At 39.7% G+C, this 24803-nt stretch overlaps 1 protein-coding gene across 16 annotated transcripts in view; it reads right to left on the bottom strand.

Annotated features, from left to right (window-relative positions):
* The window catches only part of SIPA1L1 (signal induced proliferation associated 1 like 1), a 365199-nt gene that overhangs the window by 313080 nt on the left and 27316 nt on the right, over positions 1 to 24803 (bottom strand). For 15 of the 16 annotated variants that reach the window (XM_047861070.1, XM_047861065.1, XM_047861068.1 and 12 more), the window contains one exon: positions 14810 to 14891. The gene's annotated coding sequence lies outside the window, so the exon portion shown is untranslated. Of the gene's footprint in view, positions 1 to 4146; positions 4166 to 14809; positions 14892 to 24803 lie in introns of those variants that run through there. The other variant, XM_047861072.1, reaches the window with a different exon arrangement.

The raw sequence follows: 24803 nt of genomic DNA, 5'->3' as shown, positions 1-24803 counted from the left end.
TCAAGCATTGAAGCTGTTTACACCTCATGTCAACAAAGGTAAAAGTTCATAGCTATAGGACTCTTTTATTTAAAAAAAAAAAACAACAAACACACCATATCTGGTGTATGGATCACCATTATCCCCAACTTGACAAAAATCACTATAAATATGCCATTTCTTCCATAGTCTAGGTGCTTCTAAATACACTAAACGAGCAGAGGGGGAGGGGAGGATTCCAAACTCATGAAGTAAGTGACACACAAATGAATGCTATAATTTACACTTTGTCCAAATATCAACTGTGTAATCATAATAGCTAGGTATTAACATTCTTTTTTTTTCTTGCTCTCCCGATTAAAAGTGGGAAAACTTCCATTTTTTTCTCACATCTGAAACATGCTTTAAGAGGCTTATGTGAACAGCATTTAAATGTTGCTAAAGCCACAAGTAGTTAGATCTTTGGTCTTCAAGAGCCATGGACCTTATTCTCAAATACGACCATAACCATGAAAGTTATCATGGTGATTAAGAGCTCAGACATGGCTGGATCTAAAAGCACTGTAAAGCATCCATATTATCCATATTCCACTTGAGATCACGGCCTTGCTTCCCAAGGCTAACAGCTATGCCGCTCTATCAACGCCTCCTATCCCTGACACTGCTCTAGATTTTAGATTTGTTCTTCCCTCCCTTCTAAAAAACTCAATGGACCTATTCCCTTAAGGTCCCATTCTCTAGGTAAATTACCATGAGCTGGAATGCCAGAGGCAGACGATTATCTCAACATAGAATTTCTTCCTCAGTGATAATACCAGCACTTAACAGGTGTCTTTAGAAAGCATCCCAAAATACCAGGTTGAACGTGGGGCAACTTAGAGGTAAATTCTTGAGGATCTTTTAAATAACAACATTCAGCGATAACAGCTTTTAGGGAGTTGTCTATTCTACTTTCACGTTGGACTGGACCCAGGCTGTGAAAGTGTCATGAAATAAGCATTATTTTGGCAAAGCATAGGACAAGTTTTCCACCGTGGAGAATGTAATACTAAAAGTTATTTGCAAGAACCATTCAATTCCCAAAGAGCATAAATACAAATAGTTTAATCCCTGACTGTCCAAGAACACATTAATTACTCAATACACCAATTTACACAGATGCCCCACTGTGTAATTTTTTAAAGACTTTCCTGTCTTTGATTTTACATGTAAGATACCCTTAACAAGCCTGTTAAGTCTATATTTCTCATTTATAGGTGAAGAAACTGGCAGTGTATTTAAACCACTTACCCGTATTAAAACAGCAACTCAATGACTTTTGAATTCTAGGTCAAGGAATCTCCTATTTTATACGACAGACATAATGTGTTCATTTTCAAAATGAAGGCGCTTGAAAGAAAACAATGTCTACCAAACCAAACACAAAGAAAGTAGAACACCACGAACACTTTCTAATGTGAAAGGAATCCACAGCAAGAAATACATTAGTTTTCAAATCACTGAAATATAATGGACACCCCCACATACAAACATACTTTCTTTTTTTCCACACATGGCAAGAAAGGACACTAAGTTAGCGTTTTGCATACTGCAGATCAGTTTTAACAATAACATACATCAATTAAAAAGCCTCATGTAAATAAACTAGAAAGTAGATAAACAAAAGTAGAGACTAAGGGGCACCTGGCTGGCTCAGTCAGTTAAGTATCCGACCCTTGATTTTGGCTCACATCATGATCTCACAGAGATCAATCCCTGCATCAGGCTCCACAACGACCGTGCAGAGCCTGCTTGGGATTCTCTCTCTCCCCTTCTCTCTGTCACTCCCCCATGCATACGCTCATGCATGCTCTCCCTCTCTCTCAAATAGACATTTTTTTTAATTGTTAAAAAAAAAATGGATGACTGAATATATGCTTGCTTCCATTCCTTCCAGAAATGACAATAAATGGAAGAAAAATAAAAGAGACAACAGCATATAAGAGATGTCTACAAAATTCCAAAAGATGAGAAACCAATGTGTAAGTGGAAAATGATTCAGCAAACTGGACAAAGCTGAAATCTAACTGCTAAAGACAGAGGAGTGCAGAGGCCACCAAGAAGAACATTCAACTAAAAAAAAAAAGGTCTGTTGATGATGCGCAATTCCAGAAGGGCTAAGAAACTGAGATCCTATTAAGGGGTGAGGCTGAAAACAAAAGGAATTGGTATGGTTTAAGGGTCTGCATCAAGGAAATTTCCCTAATCCCACAACTGAGCAACTTACTAATAAGGATGAAAATGGGGTTTAATCTGCATGCAACTAATGAGAAAATCTGGCCAGGCATAAGTGAGGGTAGGAATGACTCCCTGCACTGAAAACATGAGGTGTCAAGCTCCAGTAGACAGCCAGCAGGCTGGAAGACTCTTCAGGAGAAAGTGACCAACCTGAATGAAAGATCACTAGAAAATGGCACCTGGGGACGGTCATTGAAATGGCAGGGCCCAAGCTAATCATCCAGAGGAGAATACCAGACACTAGCCCTACCATGCACACTGAGTTTGTCATCAACTTTTAAGACAAAGACCATCACCAGAGGAAAAAAGAACATTATAATTATAACAGGAACAATTTATCATGAAGACATAACAATTATAAATGTATATGCATCTCCAAGTAGAAGCAAAAATAGAATGAAGGAAAGAAAAGACAATGATATGATTACAGTAACAGATGTTCACGCTCCATTTCAGCAATTGACAGAATTAGACAAAAAAAAAAACAAAATCAGGAAAGACACAGAAGATATGAACAACACTATCAACCACCTTGACCTGACATTCACAGAAAATCTAAAACTGAAGAATACACATTCCTTTCAAATGCACGTGGCACATTACCAAGAAAGACCATATAGTCTCAATAAACATAAAAAGATTGTAATCACACAAAGCATATTCTCTGACAACACAGAATTAAACTAAAAATCAGTAATAATAAGATGCCTAGGAAAACTCCAAATGTATGAACATCAAACAACACACTTATAAATAATTCATGGATCAAAGATAAAATCAAAAAAGTAAATTAGGAAATATTTTGAACCAAATAGCAACAAAAGTAAAACATATCAAAATTTGTGGGATGCAGCTAAAATAGTACTTAAAGGGAAACTTAAAACTTTAATGCTTAATTCAAGAAAATAGAAAAGGATCTATCACCATGACCCTAACATTCTGTCTTAAGAAATCATAAAAAGCAGAGCAAACTAAACCCAACATATTAGGAAGAAAATAATAAAGACCAGAGTCAATGAAGTAGAAAACATACAGACAACGGACAAAATTAGCAAAACCAAAATATAGGTCTTTAAAATTACTGTCAAAACTGACAGACTTCTAGTTAGATCAAAAATAAAGAGAGATAAAACACAAATCACCAATACCAGAAATGAAAAAACATATACCACCAGAGATCTTGTCAACATTTAAGAGGATAATAAGAGAATACTTGACACAACTTACATAAAGCAAATAAATTTCTAGAAAAATAGAATCTATCAAAATTGGCACAGGAAGAATCAGAAGATCTAATTAGCCCTTTACCTTTTAAAGATAGTAAATCTGTTGTCAAAAATATTCCAAAGCAGCAAAAGAACAACTCCAGATGATTTCACTGGCGGATTCCATCAAACATTCAAAAAGGAAATTTAACTTTTTCAGAAAACAGAGGAAGGATCATTGCCCAACTCACCTTGTAAGGTTAGCAGAATGCTAATACTAAAACCCGACAAAGACATTACAAAAAATAAAAATTACAGAGCTATATCCCTCATGAATATAGACACAAATACCTTTAACAAAACTTGAGCAAATCAATTCTAATAATATATTAAAAAGGTACATTATGAGCAAGTACAGTCTACTCCCAACAATTGGTTAACATTTGAAAATCAATCCATGTAATAGACTAAAGGAGAAAAATATAGGATCAGATCAGATATAGAAAAGGTGTTTGACAAAATCCAACAGCCATTCATGATAAAACTCCCACAAACTAGGAAGAGTTAGAGAAGTTTCTCAAACTGATGAACTGCAAAAAAAGAAAAAAGAAAAAGAAAAAGAAAAAGAAAAAGAAAAAAGAAAAACACCCAAAAACAACATCACACTCAAAGGTGAAAAACTGACTTGTTTTTTCCCCGAGCTGAAGAACAGGCAGAATGTGTGTCCTTGTCACATTTTAGGCAACAGGAGGTCCTAGCCATTCAGGAAGGCAAGAAAAAGAAATAAAAGGCATAAAGATCTAAAAGGAAGAAGTAAAACTTCTTATCTGCAAATCATGTGATGGTTCATGTGCAAAGTTCTAGCAAATGTATGAAGCAACTATTACAGGGGTGCCCGGGTGGCTCAGTTGGTTAAGCGTCCTGACTTTGGCTTCAGGTAATGATCTCACAGTCCACGAGTTCACATCGGGCTCTGTGCTAACAGCTCAGAGCCTGAAGGCTGCTTCAGATTCTGTGGCTCCCTCTCTCTCTGCCCCTTCCCTGTTCACACGCACGCTCTCCCTCAAAAATAAGTAAACATAAAAAAAAAATTACAAGTAACAAATTTAGCAACACTGCAGGATACAAAGTTGAAAAACAGTCGAGTATTTTCTCACATATTGGCAAAAACAATTAGAAAATAAACTTTTTTTAAAATTCTACTCTTGGGCATATGGGTATGTGTATACACACACCACCACCACCACCAAAATCAGGGAATCAACAAAGATGACAACACAAAATAGAAGAAGAAACAACCTATGGACCACCCCCCCCCCCCGCAACAGGGTGATAAAGAGAAGTCCCCAAATGGCAGCTTTGTAGAGGTGTGACAGCAAGCCATTCAGCAACAGAACATGGAACTGAGGTAGACAACGCCAAGAAAAACTGGAACTGATGGATGCCCTAATATGTTTTACCATTTGAGTCCTTATAGTTCTACCAGAATGTTTAGAAGAAAATTATTGACCAGCACAAAGCTAAGCCAATCAAAAACAAAGTAACTACCATCTCTGAAAAAAAAAAGAAGAATCATGGAGTATAGTCTGTGGCCCTGGTCACCAATATTCAAATAATAATACTGTAAATGTTGGGGCGCCTGGGTGGCTCAGTCGGTTAAGCGTCTGACTTCGGCTAAGGTCATGATCTCTTTGGTTTGTGAATTCGAGCCCCACGTCGGGCTCTGTGCTGACAGCTCAGAGCCTGGAGCCTGTTTTGGATTCTATGTCTCCCTCTCTCTCTGCCCCTCCCCCGCTCATGCTCTGTCTCTTTCTCTCCCTCAAAACTAAATAAACATTAGAAAAAAAAAAAAATTTTTTTTTAAATAATACTGTAAACGTTAAATGACAGCTTGGCCAAAAATTCGATAAAATTACCATTGGGAGTGGGGTGCCTGGCTGCCTCAGTCGGTAGAGCATGTGTGAGTCAAGCTCCACATTAGGTATGGAGCTTACTTAAAATTAAAAAAAAGTAATCTGGGTGTCACCTGGGTGGTTCAGTCAGTTAAGCATCCAACTTCGGCTTGGGTCATGTCTTACGGTTCACAAGTTTGAGCCCCACATCAAGCTCTGTGCTGACAGCTCAGAGCCTGGAGCCTGCTTCAGATTCTGTGTCACCCTCTCTCTCTGCCCCTCCCCTACTTGTACTCTCTCTCTCTCTCTCTCTCTCTCTCTCTCTCTCTCTGTCTTTGTCTCTCTCAAAAATAAATAAAACATTTAAAAAAAACTTTTTTTAAATTTTTTTAATTATCACTGGGAGGATGGGGAAAGACAAGTCAGGAAGTTAAATCCTTATCTTCTGCAGGAAATAGTCAAAAGATAATGCTTAGAGTTGAAAAGCCGGGCCATAGGAGTAAAAATAACTTCTTTAGATATATGGCAGTAAATGCTAGAAGAAGCAGTTAAAAAAGAAAACCCTGCAAATGGCTACTTCTGAAAAGCAACAGGTGGAGCCTAAGAACTTTTCTTCTCAAGCCTGAACTATAATTTTACTTCGTATTTAAACCAGGGATATTATTACTTTGCTAAAAAAAAAGAAGAAAAATTAAGTTTAAAATAATAAACATTTCAAATAAAAATCTATAGTGTCAACCTTGGGGCCTCTGACAAGGAAGTATTTTATAGTAGTTTATAGACAAATCAGTCTATAGTTTATAGTAGTTTATAGACAAATCAGTTTGAATAAAACACATGAAACGTGCATAAACAATTACAAAAATTTAAAACGCCTACTTATAGAAGGCAAAATTTAAAATGCCTACTTGAAAAACAAGTTCAATAAAAACATTTAGTAAAAATTAAGACGATAGAAACACTGAGTCCCATATCAAATATATCCAGTTTCCTGATAAATACTGAAAATGGTAATGAAGGAAGTAAAACACTTTTTCACAAATATTCACATCAGAGCGCCTGGGTGGAGCATCTGACTCTTGATTTTCACCTCAGGTCATGATCCCAGGGTCGTGGGATCAAGTCCCACGTGGGGCTCAGTGCTGAGTGTGGAACCTGCTTAAGATTCTCTCTCTCTCTCTCTCTCTCTCTCTCTCTCTCTATATATATATATATATATATATATATATATGCGTGTGTGTGTGTTTATCTATACATACATATATATATATATAAAATGAAAAAATTTTTCTTTTAAATATTCACATTAGCCTCAAAGAATATATAATATGCCCAAAAGGCCTTTCCACACACAGTAACCGGCAACTTGATTTCCATTCCTCGGCTGCCCAGGGTAACCTGCAGTGTTTTCCAGTACCATCTAAGAGCTCCGAAGACCCGTTCCTCACATTCACACAGAGACACCCTGAATGGACACATCACCAGGCATTTCAAATAGAATGTCTCTAAACTCCACACCACCCAATCTCTAGAAAGTGAATTATTTCTGAGGGTACGTTTTGTAAAACAGATTTCACGTCACAAAAACACCAGTAGGGAGGGGAGAAAGAGAGGAGAAAACAGACAAAATTTTGAGGAGCATACACATTTTTAAAACACTTGTAACATTTTAACTCATTCCTTTAGATGTTAGGTGGGAGGCTTTCTGGAAACCCTGAATGCTATTCATAGTTCCATCTCATCAGAAACATTCCAATTAAATGAATGATATTAAGGTAATTATCTAAGAAAACACTCAAGGGAACTCTACAGATGGTTTCTACAGTAGACTCCATGCTGTGGGGCAATTTCTCACTGCAGATGTATGTGGCCCGTGTACTCATTCCTGTGCTTGTCAAGTGTAATCTGTGATTATGCAATTGAACATTACAGCCACCTCAGGCCATTCCGTGTTTAAAGAGAAGTGTTTATGGCCATATCCTGCCAAACAACCATAATACCACTTAACCTCAGTCTAACCACTGCTTGAATGAACTTGTTAGGGTTACAGTGAAATACAGATGCAAAACAAATAGTAGGCCAAGGAATGTGATGTCCACATACTAAAAAGAAGGGGGGAGGGTGGTGGTAAATCCTTACATAATGCCCCTTAGTCACTGCGGCAGAATGTACTTGAGCATTTACATTCTAAAAGCTGAAAATTACAGTATGGAACACAGATAAAAATAACAAAATCCAAACTCCAAAAAGAAATGAATTCCTCTGAAGGGTGGGGTGTGTCATCTCAGAAAGCAGCCCCAAGTACAATGCTGTTTCTGGATCTATCCAAGCAAATCAGTAAATCTAGAAATAAGAGAAAAAGATGAATCTGAGAACACTTAAAATGTGCTGCATGGAGTAGACTGCACTGGGCTATTGACTGAAATCCACTGCATATCAATAGCAACTAAGAGTCACTACCACCCAATTGCTTCCTATGATCTAAGCTCACTTTGTGGAGCTAGAGGAACTTTTAGTCAACAAATCCACACGGGAAGATGAACCAACATTCCCTTCTGTTGGCCAATTATGAAACATTGGCCAAAAATATTTCCTTTTAAAAATGCTTATAAGTTAAAAACCAGGAATGAGATGAAATGCTGATGTTTTAACTCTGCTTTACTGTAAGTTTTCTTTTTTATAAATTTTTTTTTTAACGTTTTATTTATTTTTGAGACAGGGAGAGACAGAGCATGAACAGGGGAGGGTCAGAGAGAGGGAGACACAGAATCTCAAACAGGCTCCAGGCTCTGAGCTGTCAGCACAGAGCCCGACGTGGGGCTCGAACTCACGGACCGCGAGATCATGACCTGAGCCGAAGTCGGCCGCTTAACCGACTGAGCCACCCAGGCGCCCCTTAAAAAAATACAGAATTCAGTCTCTAAGGCTGAGAATCCAGCAAAAGATCTATTTCAACCATCCAGCCACTGTATTTTAAGGCTTAAAAAGGAGAGACTAAGGACACTAAGAGTTAAGAAGCTGACCATCACATGTGTTCCAGACTATGCCACTTAGACCTCAGTTTTATCATTCAAGTGAAAAGTGACATAGAGTACACAAAGAATCTGTGAAACCATATCTTCACTAAAACTCCATCTATAATAATCATTACTGAGAAATAACCACCCACGGCCACTTAAAATACTCAAAACTATGCCTTCAGTAAAATTATAAGAACATATATTCCAATGTGCTTAAAAAAAACTTTGAGGCTGCATTCGGGTGTTCTCATCAACACAGATAGATCATTTTAATCTTGTGTTCATCATGAATGAACAAACCCATCCAGAAGTATTCGCCTTATTACTCAAGGTAAGGGGAAGCATTACTAGAATTCCATTTCGCAATTCATCTACATTACCACTGACGAATGTTCTTATTCACACTAATATAATTCAGGACTGATAGCTGATTAAGTACAGAGTGAATTATTTAGTCCAATATTATGTTATCAGTGAGGAAACAGCATTCATTTACCAAGGTTATTCTGTTAGTTAATAAATAGAATTCAACAACAATTCCCCATCTAGTGGCCTCTTTCATTCCAAAATACCAATTATTCTATTCAATAAGCATTTATATTTATTAATTACTATATTGCTTTTATTATACTTACTACAAAATCGAATACTCTAAAGCACGGACTATTTCTGCACAGGTGAAATTATTACTGGCATTAAGAAAGCAAAATAGGGGCACCTGGGTAGGGCTCAGTCAGTTGAGCATCTGACTTTGGCCCAGGTCACAGTCTCACAGTTAGCCAGTTTAAGCCCCGCATTAGGCTCTGTGCTGACAGCTCAGAGCCTGGACTCTGCTTCAGATTCTGTGTCTCCCTTTCTCTCTGCCCCCTCCCCTGCTCGCACTGTCTCTCTCTCTCTCTCTCTCTCTCTCTCTCTCTCTCTCTCTCAAAAATAAGTACCATTAAAAAAAATTTTTTTAAGCAAAATATACACATACAAGTAAATAAGTAATTTGTGATGTCATTAATAAAAGTACCATCTCTGATTCAGTGAAATCCTGGCAGACTGTTTAGCATAGTAGTTGGAAGCAGGACCTTTGAATCCTAGACCCATAACTAGCCTTGGGCAAGTGATCTGACCTCTCTGATCCTCCATTTCAAAATGCTTCAACTGGAGAACACCACCAAATCAGTGGGTTACTAAGAGGAAGAAATAAGACTATGTATATAATAAGCTCCTAGCAGAGTACCCAGCGTAAGTACTGACATTACTGTTGCATTGCTGTTACTACTCAAGGAAAAAGTATGAAGCAATCACAGCTAAGGGAGTTAAGAAACATACACACTAATCTTTAAAAGTCTATTCAGGGGCGCCTGGGTGGCGCAGTCGGTTAAGCGTCCGACTTCAGCCAGGTCACGATCTCGCGGTCCGTGAGTTCGAGCCCCGCATCAGGCTCTGGGCTGATGGCTCAGAGCCTGGAGCCTGTTTCCGATTCTGTGTCTCCCTCTCTCTCTGCCCCTCCCCCGTTCATGCTCTGTCTCTCTCTGTCCCAAAAATAAATAAACGTTGAAAAAAAAAAAAAAATTTAAAAGTCTATTCAAATAGTGACTGGATAATACAACAAAAATAAAACAAAATTTACAAAGATCATACGAAAAAGTTCTCCAAGGTCTAGTATATTTTGCCACAATTTTTTTAAGACTTAAGTTCTTTTTTTTTTTAATTTTTTTTTAAAGTTTATTGATTATTGAGATTGAGAGACAGGGAGAGACAGAGCATGAGCAGGGGAGGGGCCAAGAGACAGGGAGACACAGAATCCGAAGCAGGCTCCATGCTCTGAGCTGTCAGCACGGAGCCCAACACGGGGCTCGAACTCACAACCAAAGAGATCATGACCTGAGCCAAAGTCAGACGCTTAACCAACTGAGCCACCCAGGCGCCCCTTTAAGTCTAAGTTCTATCCTGACTTGAGCAGAAACTGTCTAAGATTTCATAAACAAGACATTTACTGCTTTATCTCCCAGTATCTATAAAACAGAGTAAATAGTTTAATAAGAATTAACTAGTGGTTTAATAAGATCTAAGAAGAATGTTCGTTCACTAGCATTTTTAATAAAAGTGAAAGACCGGAAACAGGCTAAATGTCCAACAATATGAAAATATATGAAAAAATCATGCAGCTATAAGAAGAATGAGAGGATGAGAGGGATTTATATATTCTAATATGGAATGATCAAAAACATGCTCTCAAACTAAAAAGAACACAAATATATAAGACTCTATGTTGATACAACCCAAAAAAATAGTATGTCACGTGTATACATATTTACGCACTTAATTCATACACAAAGCATCAAAACTATGCAACCAATGACAACTTCTTGGTTTTATTCTGCATAATTCTTTTATTTCACTATTTCAGTGACACCGTATTTTTATATTACTTGTTTAACTCATGAGCCTCAAGGAAATCCAACCAATAAATAGACTAGGCTAAAATCAAGTAAAATAAGTCTTAGCAAGCATTTTATAGTTTACAAAAGGATTTTGCAATCCTTTATATAAATCCTTTAAAGTCTCTCAACACAGTATCTAATTGGATCCCCACAATAAACTTCTAGAATTTAAGGTAGTATCCTTATTTCAAAAATAGGAATGGACGCTGGGGCGCCTGGGTGGCTCAGTTGGTTAAGCTCCCAACTCTTGATTTCGGCTTAGGTCACGATCTCACAGTCGTGAGTCCGGGCTCATGCTGGGCATGGAGCCCACTTAAGATTCTCTTATGCCCGCTGCCCCTCCCCCACTCGCATGGGCACAAGCTCTCTCAAAAAAAAAAAAAAAAAACAAAACCTGAGAACAAACTTAAGTATTTATTAATCCAAGGTTAATAAATGCAGAGTCAAAACGGAAAGACAGTCCGCCCCCACCCCCATCCTAAATTCACTGTTCTGGTCTTCGCACCAGAACACCATAAATTGAAAACACACAAATTGAAAACACGGTCATCTTACAACAAGGCTCTCTAAATCTCTATAGTGCTTCTATTCACGGGAGAGTCATGGGACAGTCCGAAGTGTGGAGGAAAAGGCATTCCAGTAGGAGTCAAGGATCAGGGTTCCAGTCTGAACGACGTCATTGCTAAGACTTCACAGTAAACCAAGTTCTAGGACAATGGTTCTCTGTGGGCTGCACATCAGGTTCAACAGTGATGTTTTTTTAAATAATAGTACTAACTCAAGCCTGATCTCCAGAGATTAGCATTTAATCTGTTTATTAAAAGCTTCCCGGGTTATTCTAAATTACAGCTTGGTAAAGACCACAGATATCCTTATCTGATGAAAATAAAAATAAAAGATATTTAAAAAATCACTTTGCTATATATACTTTGCAGAGCTGAAAATGAGGGATGAATGTTTTATGAGAAAATCTCTTATAAATAATAAAATGCCTCACATATGCAAAGGAATTATTATTTATTCATTCAAACATGTACCAGGCATGTGCTGGGACCGAGAGCGGAGGCATCGCCCTCAGAGGTGAGGAAGCTACCACATCCTCAAGTAACTGCCGAGCCCTGGGAGCAGGCACAGCAGAGTTCAAAGATGGTGATGAGCAGACCAGACATGGGGCCCAGGGGTGACGGTAGGAAGAGGGCTTCGAAAGGCCTGCACAGAGGAGACCCTCGAGCTAGGTCCTGGCGTTCTAGACAGAGGGCACATCACACGCAGGCAACATGGTCAGAGGTCTTCAGAGAGGTCTCCAGCTCCTGGGGATTCTTGAGACCCTCGCAGGGTTAAAGGTTAAGGTTAAAACTGTTTTAATATTAACGCTAGGACACATCACCACCAAAACCTAGGAACAGCCCAAATGTTCTCCAACTGGTAAATGGGCAAACAGAAGTATTTTCATACATTGGAATAAGACTCAGCAATAAAAAAAAAAAAAAAAAAAAAAAGAATCAGTGATATACACAACAGCATGGATGAATCTCAAATGTGTTATGTTAAATGAAAGAAGCCAGCCTCAAAAGGCTATGACTCTGCGACTCCATTTACATGACATTTGGGACAAAGCACAACTACAGGACAGAAAAAGGTCCGAGGGTGTAAGGCTAAGGGCAGGGGAACATTCTAGAGTGATGGAAATGTTCTTTATCTTCCACAACCACAATGCATTTGTCAAAACCCAGAGAAGAACCGAACACTTAAAAAGGTGAATTTCACTGTATATAAGTTATGCCTCAATAAATCTAACTTTTAAATGTAATAGTATACAATTTGCCTTTTCTTCCTCTTTCTCTCCTAAATGTACAGTGTTTGCCAGAAACTGCAGGACTAATGATGTCACCACTCTGCAGCTAAGGGGCAATGATGTCATCACTCTGCAGCTAAGGGAATGCAAGCTTATATATTCTAATGTTCTAAATTTTTCTCCATTTCAATACAGTAAGTAGTAATGGATATAATCAACATCAACACTAAAGTTCTCTTGGGGCTTCAACAATTTTAATGCTAGGGTTTCTGAGACCCAAAAGTTTGAGAATTGCTGCAACAGGCAGTGGGAGAGGCCCAGGAGAGTTCTCAGCAGAGAGTAAGGGGATCTCACCCTTGCAGAGAGCCGTGCAGGGAGGTGAGTTAAGAGTTACTACAGAGGTCAGGGGCACCTGGGTGGCTCAGTCGGTTGAGCATCCAACTTCGGCTCAGGTCATGATCTCGCAGTCCATGAGTTCGAGCCCCACTTCGGGCTCTGTGTTGACAGCTCAGAGCCTGGAGCCTGTTTCAGATTCTGTGTCTCCCTGTCTCTCTGACCCTCCCCCGTTCATGCTCTGCCTCTCTCTGTCTCAAAAAATAAATAAACGTTAATAAAAAAAAAAAAAAAAGAGCTACTACAGAGGTCTGACTAAGCTGATCCCAGGATGAACTGGAAAGAAATTATGTCCATACACCATCTGCAGCTTGTTATAAATCCCAAGCCAGTTTGTCTCTACCGAGCTCTCTTTGCTGGTGTGCTCATGTTTTGCAAACTAATTTCTGTTCACTGGTAACACAGTCAGGAGACAGAGCCTGCTACAAGAGCCATCCTACAATGCTTTACTGAGCAGTGATTTTTGGATTACTCACCCAGTTGCCACAGTCCTTCTTCAAAGGATGTTATTAATTTAAAATTGAATTTTACATATTTAAAAAAAATTTTTTTTTCAACGTTTATTTATTTTTGGGACAGAGAGAGACAGAGCATGAACGGGGGAAGGGCAGAGAGAGAGGGAGACACAGAATCGGAAGCAGGCTCCAGGCTCCGAGCCATCAGCCCAGAGCCCGACGCGGGGCTCGAACTCACGGACCGCGAGATCGTGACCTGGCTGAAGTCAGACGCTTAACCGACTGCGCCACCCAGGCGCCCCGAATTTTACATATTTTAAACTTGAAAAATAACCATCGTAATGAGGTGCAAAAGCTAATATGGGGGTGGGAGGAGGACTCAATGCCTCAAAATCAAGTAGAAAAACTAGGTAATTGATTAAAAAGCCAATATATGACTTCTATGAAATATGCTTTTATTTGTATCCAGAAAACTATGACAATCCCAACTCAGCACAATGTTTTCTATGCAAATGTTTCTTTGATTGGGGGGAGCTGTTTATGTCTGGTCTGCACAGTTCCCTTTCCTCCAGGGGAAAATTCATTTCTAAATACTAGCCCTGTAAATTCCAAATTACTTCAAGTACAGGGCTTTTCCTATGATCTCTTATGCCCAGAGCTATTCTTGTACTTTGGGATGCCACAGAGGTAGAGACATTAATCTGAAAATCATCTATGTGTTTAAACTTCAAATACATGGAAAATAGATGACAGAGTAATCGATCAATTATGGGAAGGAAAGGGTAGGTATTAGAAGAAAGGATGATTTCCTTCCTCCATCTAAAAAAACAAAAAAGGGGCGCCTGGGTGGCGCAGTCGGTTGGGCGTCCGGCTTCAGCCAGGTCACGATCTCGCAGTCCATGAGTTCGAGCCCCGCCTCGAGCTCTGGGCTGATGGCTCAGAGCCTGGAGCCTGTTTCCGATTCTGTGTCTCCCTCTCTCTCTGCCCCTCCCCCGTTCATGCTCTGTCTCTCTCTGTCCCAAATAAATAAATAAACGTTGAAAAAATAAAATAAAAAATAAAATAAAAAAACAAAAAAAACAAAAAAAACTTAAATACAACTTTAGGCCATTATGAGTGTATATGTATGTTAAACTGCCATCACATATTGATTGCTTCTCTAATGGTTTTAAGTAGCCAACTTGGCTGACACCTCTTATAATCCCAAACAGGTGGAAACCTGTCTAAGGGTAATCAATTTGCTGCCTTTTAAAAAATTCACCTATACTTCTATTCATGTGAAAGGGGGTAGGGGACATGCCAGACTCCTGCCAAAGCAGCTGTGTATTATTAAAGATAAAGTAAAATTATCTCCTTACCTGAAAGTACAGTCCTTTTGATCTACTTCTTACACAGGAATCTGGGATATTAGTTTACTGTCATTCACATTTGAAACCGAACCTATGGATTAAAAAGGGGAAAATAATTAATTGGAAATACATGCACAATGAAGATAAAAACATCAATCTGATCAAAGATGAGATTTCCGTACACTTGTTGAAGCCAAATGGTTTCTGCAGGAAACCTGTTTTCTGTGACTCAAATCCAAAATGGAAAACGTGGGTGGTTCTTCCTGTCTCATCATTAAGAGTCAGCCAATTGGCTGATAAAGTTTTCACACAACTTAAGCTCAAACTCCAGCCTTCCATCTGCTCTAATACTGTCATACCTTGGGGAAATGAAAGAGAAATAAAGGCTTTCTTCAGCCTCAAAAGAAGACTTTAACGGGCACCTTACTCCATCCAGACTGTACTTGAGCACAAAACTTCAAATCTTCAAAACTTCAAATCCAGAAGACGTGAAAAAGAATGAGAGCTACATCACAAAATAATCCAGGGGCTTTATGGCTGTCTCTGACCTTGGAGCTACGATTTCTAAAAAAAAGACAAACGAGTCTGTGTTGGGCACTAAACTACACTCAAACGCGATCGTGGAGCAGGGGCTTCCGGCCCGGTTGTCTTAACCACAGAGCTGCACTGCTTCCCACCCACAAATCACTCACCATGTGCCAGGACGTGCCTGCCAACACATTCTGTATTTGGGCTTCTCAACATACAACTCTGCCAGACTGGGACGTGAATCCAGTTAATTCTGCAGGGTATTTCTGCGTATCCACCTAGAGCTAGTAAACTAGCCAGTGTGATACACACAACTGAAAACACACAAGCCACGGGACAACTTCAAGGAGAAAGAGACCACGGGTACATGACACTAGCGTGGTGAAACAATCATGGGGGCCTTTCTGCCAAAGGCCTCCTCACATTTGCACCTCTGACCAGTGGAAAATCTGCAAATGTAGTAAGACCACAAAAATTTAGATGGCTACTTCCAACATCAATACAAGGACTCCAAGTGACAAACTGCTCAAGGGCAGCAACTGTCCAGGTCCTAAAGATTCCAGGCTCCATCTGAAAATTCCTCACCCTTGGGGGTTGTCTCAAAAATGCTAAGAGGCTAATGGAACTTAGGCTGCTTAGCAGCAGAAGGAAGGGTCTTTCATGAGTCACCAGTGACTGCTCGACAAGTTCTCGCGGAGTGACTCCCCTGCAGTCACATAGGAGAACCCACCAGCCAGATTGAAGCGAGGGGGCACAGGTCCCCAAAGTATTCATCCTGAGGGAACTGCTTCCTGGGGAGACCATGAAACTTGAAACACGCACACCGCCTGTAAATTTACATTTTAGGAAATACGGGTATGGAGGTACTAAGCAGATTATGAACAAATACGTATCATAAGCTCCTGGAGCTGGAAGAGACTGCAGTACCCCATTACCACTGTAAAACCCTCATCCTACAGATAAGATTAAGTCAAAATCTCCTGACTGCCAGCCTGGGGCTCTTCCTATCACACCCTGCCCTTTCATCAACTGTGGAAACGATATTTTGGAGCCTATTAAAATCAAGCTACAAATCAGTCTGCAGGATAAAAATCTCATTTAACCATGTGTTGCAAAAAAAAAAAAAAAAGACTAACACAAAAGATTAAGAAGCAAAACCTTTAGAGTAATTAATTCCCTGCTTGGGGAAGGGGTAGGGAGGGGCTGGCTGTCTTTCTCCACACAAACATGATCTAATCTTCAGGGAAACCATATGTACAAAATTATATACAAAAGCCTCTTTTTATTTATTTTTTTTATTTTTTTAACATTTATTTTTATTTTTGAGACAGAGAGAGACAGAGCATGAATGGGGGAGGGTCAGAAAGAGAGGGAGACACAATCCAAAACAGGCTCCAGGCTCTGAGCTGTCAGTACAAAGCCCAATGCGGGGCTTGAACTCATGGACCGCAAGATCATGACCCAAGCCGAAGTTGGACCCTTAACCGACCGAGCCACCCACATGCCCCTAAAAGCCTCTTTTTAAAAAAATACTGATCGCTTCCAAACCTGTACTTCTAGCAAAAAAAAAAAAAAAAAAAAATACAAAGCAAGATGCCTTACTTCACTTACAGAATGCTGAATTAACAAAAATAGCAATCCATTCTTCCCAAGTTGAGGTGAAAACAAGGTATATTTTCACTGCACTATAATTAATTTCCTCTATTATAATGTATTTTTAACTTCAGAGCAGATCAAATAAATTTATTGCTCCACTGTAGTTTTCTTTTAAGATTCTGATTTTTTAAACACTTCTAACACAATAATGTAAGATGATCTTTGATTCTGTTCATTTCCTCCAATTCCAGATGACAATTCCTCAAGCACAAAATGTGCATGCTTAGAGACACATCAAAAGAGAAGAATGCAATTTGTATAGGATGAAATATCTGCATGAATTTTTGAAACCTTTAAGATAAAACATAAATCTATGAACAAATTCATAACTGTCCCTAGGTTATCTATCTCCAAGGCCTGTACACTCCTCTCTTAAGGACACTTCAGTTAAAACCTGTGACAAAAATGAGTCCCAATTCTACCATGAGTTCATCGTGTGATGTCAGGCAAGTCATTTACCCTTTGGGCTCAAGCGGACATAAAAAGCCAGTATAGTCTATTTCCAAGATATTTCCTAGGTTTCTTAACATCTTCTTAAGACATTAAGGATCATCTTTATTTCCCTTGAATTCTAAAAGTCAAATATATCTTTAAACAATAAAAATGAACATTTAAAAGTTACATTATGCCCCAGAACTTAGCAGGAAGCTACCACCAGGTTAGATAAGTGAAAATTTTGAAAATTTTAGAAAACGATGGACTTCATCTGCATTCAATGTATCTCCCTGTCTTGTGTTTCAACTTCTAGGAACAGGTGTGGAAATGTACTTTCACATCTGGATGACTACTAAGTGTTTTTTCAACTCTCCCCAGACCTTGACTCCTTCCTCTTCCCACCCCTGCCGCCTCAGGACCTTGACAGTCTGAAACCTGGCTTATGTGCCACCAATGCTGAAAATGAAAAGCTTTTCTATCAATTAGGTTTAAAACCAGCTACCACCCAAATCTGTATCTGAGAATTTCTGTGTACATTTTGACCATTTAGTAATCTACATTTTAAAGTCTAAAGAATATGTTCCATGTTCCACTAATATCTGCAAATGTAATGATTTTTTTTCATCTGAAACGGAGTTTCTTGCTTATTGCCAAATAAGCAAGAAGTTCCAGAAAACTTGTTTACAACACAACTCATACCCTTAAGATAATTTATTTTCTTCACATACCAGTTGGTGATTTTGCCATCCCCGGGGAGTGCATGAAAAAAACATAAACATGAGGACCGTGAACCTGGCATTTTACTAGTAGAAACCCTAAAGAGTAGTTGCTTCTGCCAAGTTCATGCATTTGTATACTGACTACCTCTTACGGGCAGGCACCACTTACTCTTCTGGTGGGAATACACGAACTGACAAAAGTCTGCCTTCATGGAGCTTGTAATCTAATGGAGACACGACCCACAGAATACATGGACGTAATACAGACATAAGATATATCATGCACTCATCAGCAGTAAACATAACATAAACACAAATGACATGGGAGATACATCTGTATCGTGAGAGGGACCATGTGCTATGGAAAAGGAGTCCAGGGCGGCAAAATAAGGGGATTCAGGAGTGAACGAAGGGAAGGCAAACTGCAATCTTAAGTGGCTCACAACAGAGGCAGCACCTGAGCACAGACCTGAAGGAGCTGAGAAGTGAGTCAAACTAAAGTTTCCTAGTAATTTTTACCTTGTACTGACTGTGCGTGTACCAGCAACGCCTCCTCAAAAGAACGGCATAGGAGCAAATTTATGAACAGCCCAGAAGTGTAAACAGAAGAGAGCTGTGGGGAAACCGCCTTCATTTTTGCACATCAGTTTACGCCAAGTGAAACTTACATCTTCAATTAGGCATGGTCATTGAAGGGGTTTTCTCCCCGCCACCCCCCCCCGTGTTAGTTTGAACAAAATTCTTACTTCTGTGATCCATTTTCCTTAAAACTCAGGAATAAATTTCCAAGTATTACTTGACGCACAGAAGAATAGCACGCAGTATTATCCAACCAACAACCCACTGAGCCATCCAAACTATGACACCAGGACTTAAATCTCAGCACAAGAGCCCAGGAGGCACTGGAGCTTCATCCCAATGGGGAGAAACCAGTGCTTCCCCAGAGAGGTTACTGGGGAAAGACCAGGTAGGCTGTGGAATCAGGAGGCCTCCTCCACCGACCAGCTGTCGAACCCTGAGCAAATCTCTTTACTCCCTGGCCTTCGATTTCCTCGACTATGAAATCAGAGCACCGGACCACATGATTTCCAAATCCCTTCCAGGGCTAGATCCATTTCAGAAAAAAAGTTAGGTAAATAACCACACCCAAAAAATTATAATAATGCTAACCTACCATCACAGATCCATATACTTTGTTCTTCTGAGAAAGTAATGAATTTATACTGACCCACGCACAGAGTCTTAACTCTCCCTCTCGGATCAAAAGATTCACAAGAACGAGTCTGGACTAGTTGACTAAGGACAAAAGAACTTGCAAAAAAAAAAGACAGTTATTTTTGTCTTGGCTTTATTATCAACATAGTCTTATTAAACTAATACAGAAATCCTAAACTAACACAAGCATGCACCTGCTGGGATTTTAAATATTCCTCACGCACTATCACCCCCAATTTTAAAAAGCATGTTTTTAAATGGTAGGCTTCCTTCAAAGTTACTTGTAATCTATTAGTATTCTTACTACTATACTATTACAAATAGGTGCTGTGATAAGCATCGTATTCAGAGGCCCCAAATCTGTACTTGCTCTCACCGTTGTTTACCAGCTCCCTTCTGTGGAAAGCTTACCTTCCCAACGCAGAATTAAAAAGAAAGCAAATACAGTGATTTGGGATGGAAGGATTAGGTTTCTAGCTTTCTTTGCCCTACAGTATTGGCAAGGCTTGTGAATTAGGTTCTGCCAACCACACGTACCACATGGGAGGGACTCCTTCAGGACAGAGTCACATCACGTGGGAAAAGAAGCAAGGGGGAAGCAGCCACTCTGCTGGCAGCGTGAAGGGATCCTGGCTCTGGCTTCCTGATTTGGAGAATCCTGACTCAGGCAGGGGCAGCAGCCCCCTCACAGGGCCAGTTCCACGGTGCAGCACTGACCACCATTCCCAGAAATTCAGCCTATGGGCTCTTTCTTCAGCCCTCCCGACGATTTGCTAAGCTGCCTATCACCCCTCATAAATCCCCATCTGCTTACACTCAATAGAATAGATCTCAGTATCTGTAACCAAAAACCCTGACCAATTCACACGGCACATATCCCTTTCATTATTTCCATATACAAGAGCTGAGATTGAAAGACACGAGTAACACACTGAACATTCCACTGTAAGTCAAGCGTTCTTTGTTTCCAGCCAGGGCTCAAATCCATAATCAACACTTCCAACCTTCCCTTATATGCACTTTCTCATAAATTTCATCACCTCTGCTACGCAAGGAGAAGAAAATGATTTTTGCCTAACTAATTTTCTATCAATAAAGAGTCTGATGACAGTAACTTGGCGAGATATTTGAGGACAGGATACAATAAACATCACTTTCTATACCAGCTCAAGTTTATGGAGAAGCAAACATTCCCAAACTGCAGACAAGGTGATCTAATACCGTGTTGCAACGCCAAAATGATCAGCACTCTGTGCCAAGGCACAACTTAATTCACAAAGCAGCAATGAACTTTTCACTTACCTTCACCCATCCCTCGGGGCAAGACCAAAATGTTAAAACCACAGGCACATCAGGTAACTAAAATATTACCCTCTTATCTCACACCAAAAGCAGACTGGAAACACCAAGAAGTGATTGCATGTATTAAAATAAAACTCTCTTCTTGGTAGGAAGACATTAAGTCCCATAAAATCAGTTGACAAAGATGAGAAAAGTAATCAGTGGTTAGTAATACTTTTCTTTGAAATGGCAGGAGAATCTTGCAAAGGACATTTGATATCTCTGAATAATCAAATTACTCTATATTATCAAACTGCACAAAATATTTCTCAGGTAGTACTCAAAGGCAAAACTTTTATGTAAAAGATCACTTACGCACTTCTGAAGCCAATTAATGACAATGATACTCATTCAGAAGGCGACTCAGCTCTGCCAAATTGAGAGTGGGTATTCGATTCAAAGGACAGCACAAGTGTGCATGAACAGATTCCAGACAGGTCTGCTGAAGTTAGCGCCCACCACACTCTGGGTCACAGGCACTCAGAGCGACTCCAGCTGCCCTGAACTGCTTTTAGCTAATGCTCTGCAGCACACTTAGCTAACTTCACACTGGTGGTGGGGAGAACGGAAATACACAACAGTCAAAAATAATGGTACTTTCCCCTAAGGATGAGGCAAATGAACTTGCTAAAGAAAACTCCGAGTTTGGCTTCTTCAAAACAAAATCTGAAAAACAATAATTTCATAGAGCTTCAAGGCAAGGAAGTTACTAAGATGAGTTCAGAGCTTTACTATGATTACACGTGCACCATATGTGCCCTTGAGATGCACCTGGCTCTTGCTCTGGCTCTTTTTTTAAGAAATGGAGTATTTCTGGGCTAGAAATGACACATGGCCTGCTTTGAAGCTTTTTTTATGGCTTCTCATATTTAGACTCTAACCTCAATCTACTGCAAGTTTAAGGATAGAGATGATGCTCATTCATCAGTAATATCGAAGACAAAAAATACGTATGTAATACTACAGATAAGTGAGTTCCAAAGTTAGTCTGCAAACCAATGCCCACAAGCGTAGGTCCTCAGGGAGATAAGGGGTGAGGGGATCGTTTATGAGTATTTCATAAAGCTAGCTACATTTATGCAATTGAAAGGGTTGCTCTTTGAGACCATGTCCTTTCTATTCTTTTCATATCCAAATGGCCTTTCTTCGTAAAATGCTGAAAATTTTTTTAAATTAGGTCTGTAACATGCAAGTCTGGTACCACTGCTCCAGATTTTCTGCACCTTCTCTATCTATCTCCAACGTCCCACCTCCCCTCCTTCAGGTTGCTAAGGCAAAAAATAAAAATAGAACCTAATGCCATTCCTGGCTGCTCTTTTCCCCACCCCATTTCCAGATCATAAACATATCATGTCAGCCTTGCTCTCAGAACGCATCCATAACCAACCACCTCTCACTACCACAATGAAGATACAGAACATTTCCATCGCCCCAAAAAGTGGTATCAAAATGGCCAATAAACATACGAAAAAGTCCTCACCTGCCCTAAATCTACAGGGAAATGCAAATTAAAGCCACAGTGGAATACCTCTAACACCCACCAGAACAGCTAGTTAAATGGCAGGCAATAAATATCAAGTGTTGTCAAGAATGTGGAGCTCCCACACCATGCCGGTGGATAACCACTCTGGAAAGCTGTTTCTCAGTATCTACGAAAATGAACAGACTCATACCACACGACCCAGCAAGTCCACTTCTAATTACATCCCCCATAGACGTCTTCACCAGAGACAAACACAGAAAAGGGAGCACTATTCACTTGCCGAGGAATCATCATCATACAACGGAAAGCTCTACAGCAACAAAAATGAATGAACTACAAATACTTGGAAGATCACGGATGAATCTCACAAACCATGTTGAATGAAAGAAGCCAGAAACAAAAGAATATATTGCACATGATTACATTAATATAAAGCTCACAAACAGGCCAATAGCAAGTTCTGGAATTAGTGATCAATGGGGTAATACTTTGGGAAGGGGTGACTGAGCCTTCTGAGGGGCTAATAACATTCTATTCTTAATCTGAGTGCTGATGACACAAACGTGTTCACTTCAAGAAAACTCATCCCACTGCATACTTATGCTTTTTGCACTCTTTATGTTCTTTATACTGTAATATAAAGTTCTGTTTTGTTTTGTTTTCAATCACCTTCTCAATAAGGCTTTCTCTGGCCTGGCTTCACGAACATGTCCACCACTCCCCAGTATTTTACATCCTTCCTCCACCCTTTACTTTTCCTCCTCAGTACTTGTCAATACCGGAATACTATTTCACCTACTGGATATACTTTACAAACTTACCTTGTTTATTGTCGGTCTCCATGCACTAAACGCTACGCTCCGTGAGCACAAGTATTTTGTCCATTTTGCTGAGCGTGTACTGAGTCCCCAGTGCCTAGAACAATGCCTAGCGTCGATAGCAGGCACTTAATAAATACTGATTTCATTCATTTATTAATTATACAGCCTTGCCCAGTTCAATTGTTTGTGGATTCGAGCCATTAATTCTTACAGTCGTTGTGGTACACTGAACAATAAGTCAGTTCTGTTCTGGCTTCGTTCACATTTCTCCACGTGGTTCTGGGACCTCTCATCTTCCTGATCATCCACTGGACGCTCCCACTTTTCAGATTTCCAGATCAGGTTCTGGCCAGTTTGAGGTACAATACAATGCTAACACTCTTAAGTTCTGTAACATCCATTTTTATGAATGAAGCCTAAGGCTGCATTAACTTGTTTCTTAGCGAAATCCACCTTGCAGACTCATAGTGAGTTTAAGGTCAAATAAAATTAACAAAGAAACTTAACACTATTTTTTTTCTTCCTTCACATAAGCATATAAGTCAAGAAATATTCCAATCTTGGGTGCCTGGGTGGTTCAGTCGGTTAAGCATCCGACTTCAGCTCAGGTCATGATCTCACAGTCTGTGAGTTCAAGCCCCACGTCGGGCTCTGTGCTGACAGCTTGGAGCCTGGAGCCTGCTTCAGATTCTGGATCTCCCTCTCTCTGACCCTCCCCCATTCATGTTGTGTCGCTGTCTCAAAAATAAATAAACATTAAAAAAAATTTTTTTTTAAAGAAATATTCCAATCTTATAACAGGGTCTTTGGTCCTAAATGTAGACATTTTCAGGTGTCTCTCCACCCACTACCACCACAGATTTTAGCACACCATTCCAACCCTTTAAATCCTTTTTTTTTTTTAGATTTATTTTTATTTTTAAGTAATCTCTACACCCAATGTGGGGCTTGAACTTACAACCCCAAGATCAAAGAGTTGCATGCTCCACCGACTGAGCCAGCCAGGCACCCCAACCCTTGAATTATTTTGAAGCAGTGTTTCTCAACGTTTTTTTGTTATCACTCCCTAAGAAGACGTTTTAGACATTTTCCTTAATCATGCTCCCCCATGAAATGTTAATACCACAGATATATACTGTATATTTATGTACTTGTACATATTATGCTTCAAATATGAAAGAATAAAATTTCTGCCCCCACCAATTTCACCTCCTTGAATGTGCATCTTCCTTTTTTTTTTTAAGTTTATTTATTTATTTTGAGAGAGAGACAGTGCAAGTTGGGGGGCAAGGGGCAGGGAGAGAGGGAGAGAGAGAATCCCAAGCAAGCTCCACACTGTCAGCACAGAGCTCGACACAGGGGCTCAAACTCACAAAACCATGACCTGGGCCAAAACCAAGAGTTAGATGTTTAAGTGACTGAGCCACCCAGGCACCCCAGAACACATGTATTTTAAAACCTTGATTCTGTCAATTGCATTACCTTACCTCTCTAATTTTGCTTCACATGTACATTTGCCAACAATAAAACCATTGTGATAAAAGAGATAAATTGTGGGGCACCTGGCTGACTTAGTAAAGCATGCGAATCTTGATTTCAGTTTTCTAAGTTCAAGCCCCATGTTGGGCATAGGGCTTAGTGTGTAAAAAAAACAAAAACAAAAACAAAACTGTGTTAAAAAAAAAAAAAAAAGATAAAAGTTGTAACCCAAAGGGGCACCTATGTGGCTCAGTTGGTTAAGCATCCAACTTCAGCTCATGATTTCGCTCACAGTGAGTTCGAGCCCCGCATCAGGCTCTGTGCCG

The sequence above is a fragment of the Prionailurus viverrinus genome, chromosome B3 (genome assembly GCF_022837055.1).
Source record: "Prionailurus viverrinus isolate Anna chromosome B3, UM_Priviv_1.0, whole genome shotgun sequence".
In the NCBI taxonomy this organism is placed as follows: domain Eukaryota; kingdom Metazoa; phylum Chordata; class Mammalia; order Carnivora; family Felidae; genus Prionailurus; species Prionailurus viverrinus.
The sequence above is the reverse complement of the archived record's forward strand: the minus strand, read 5'-3'. Positions and strand labels throughout refer to the sequence as shown.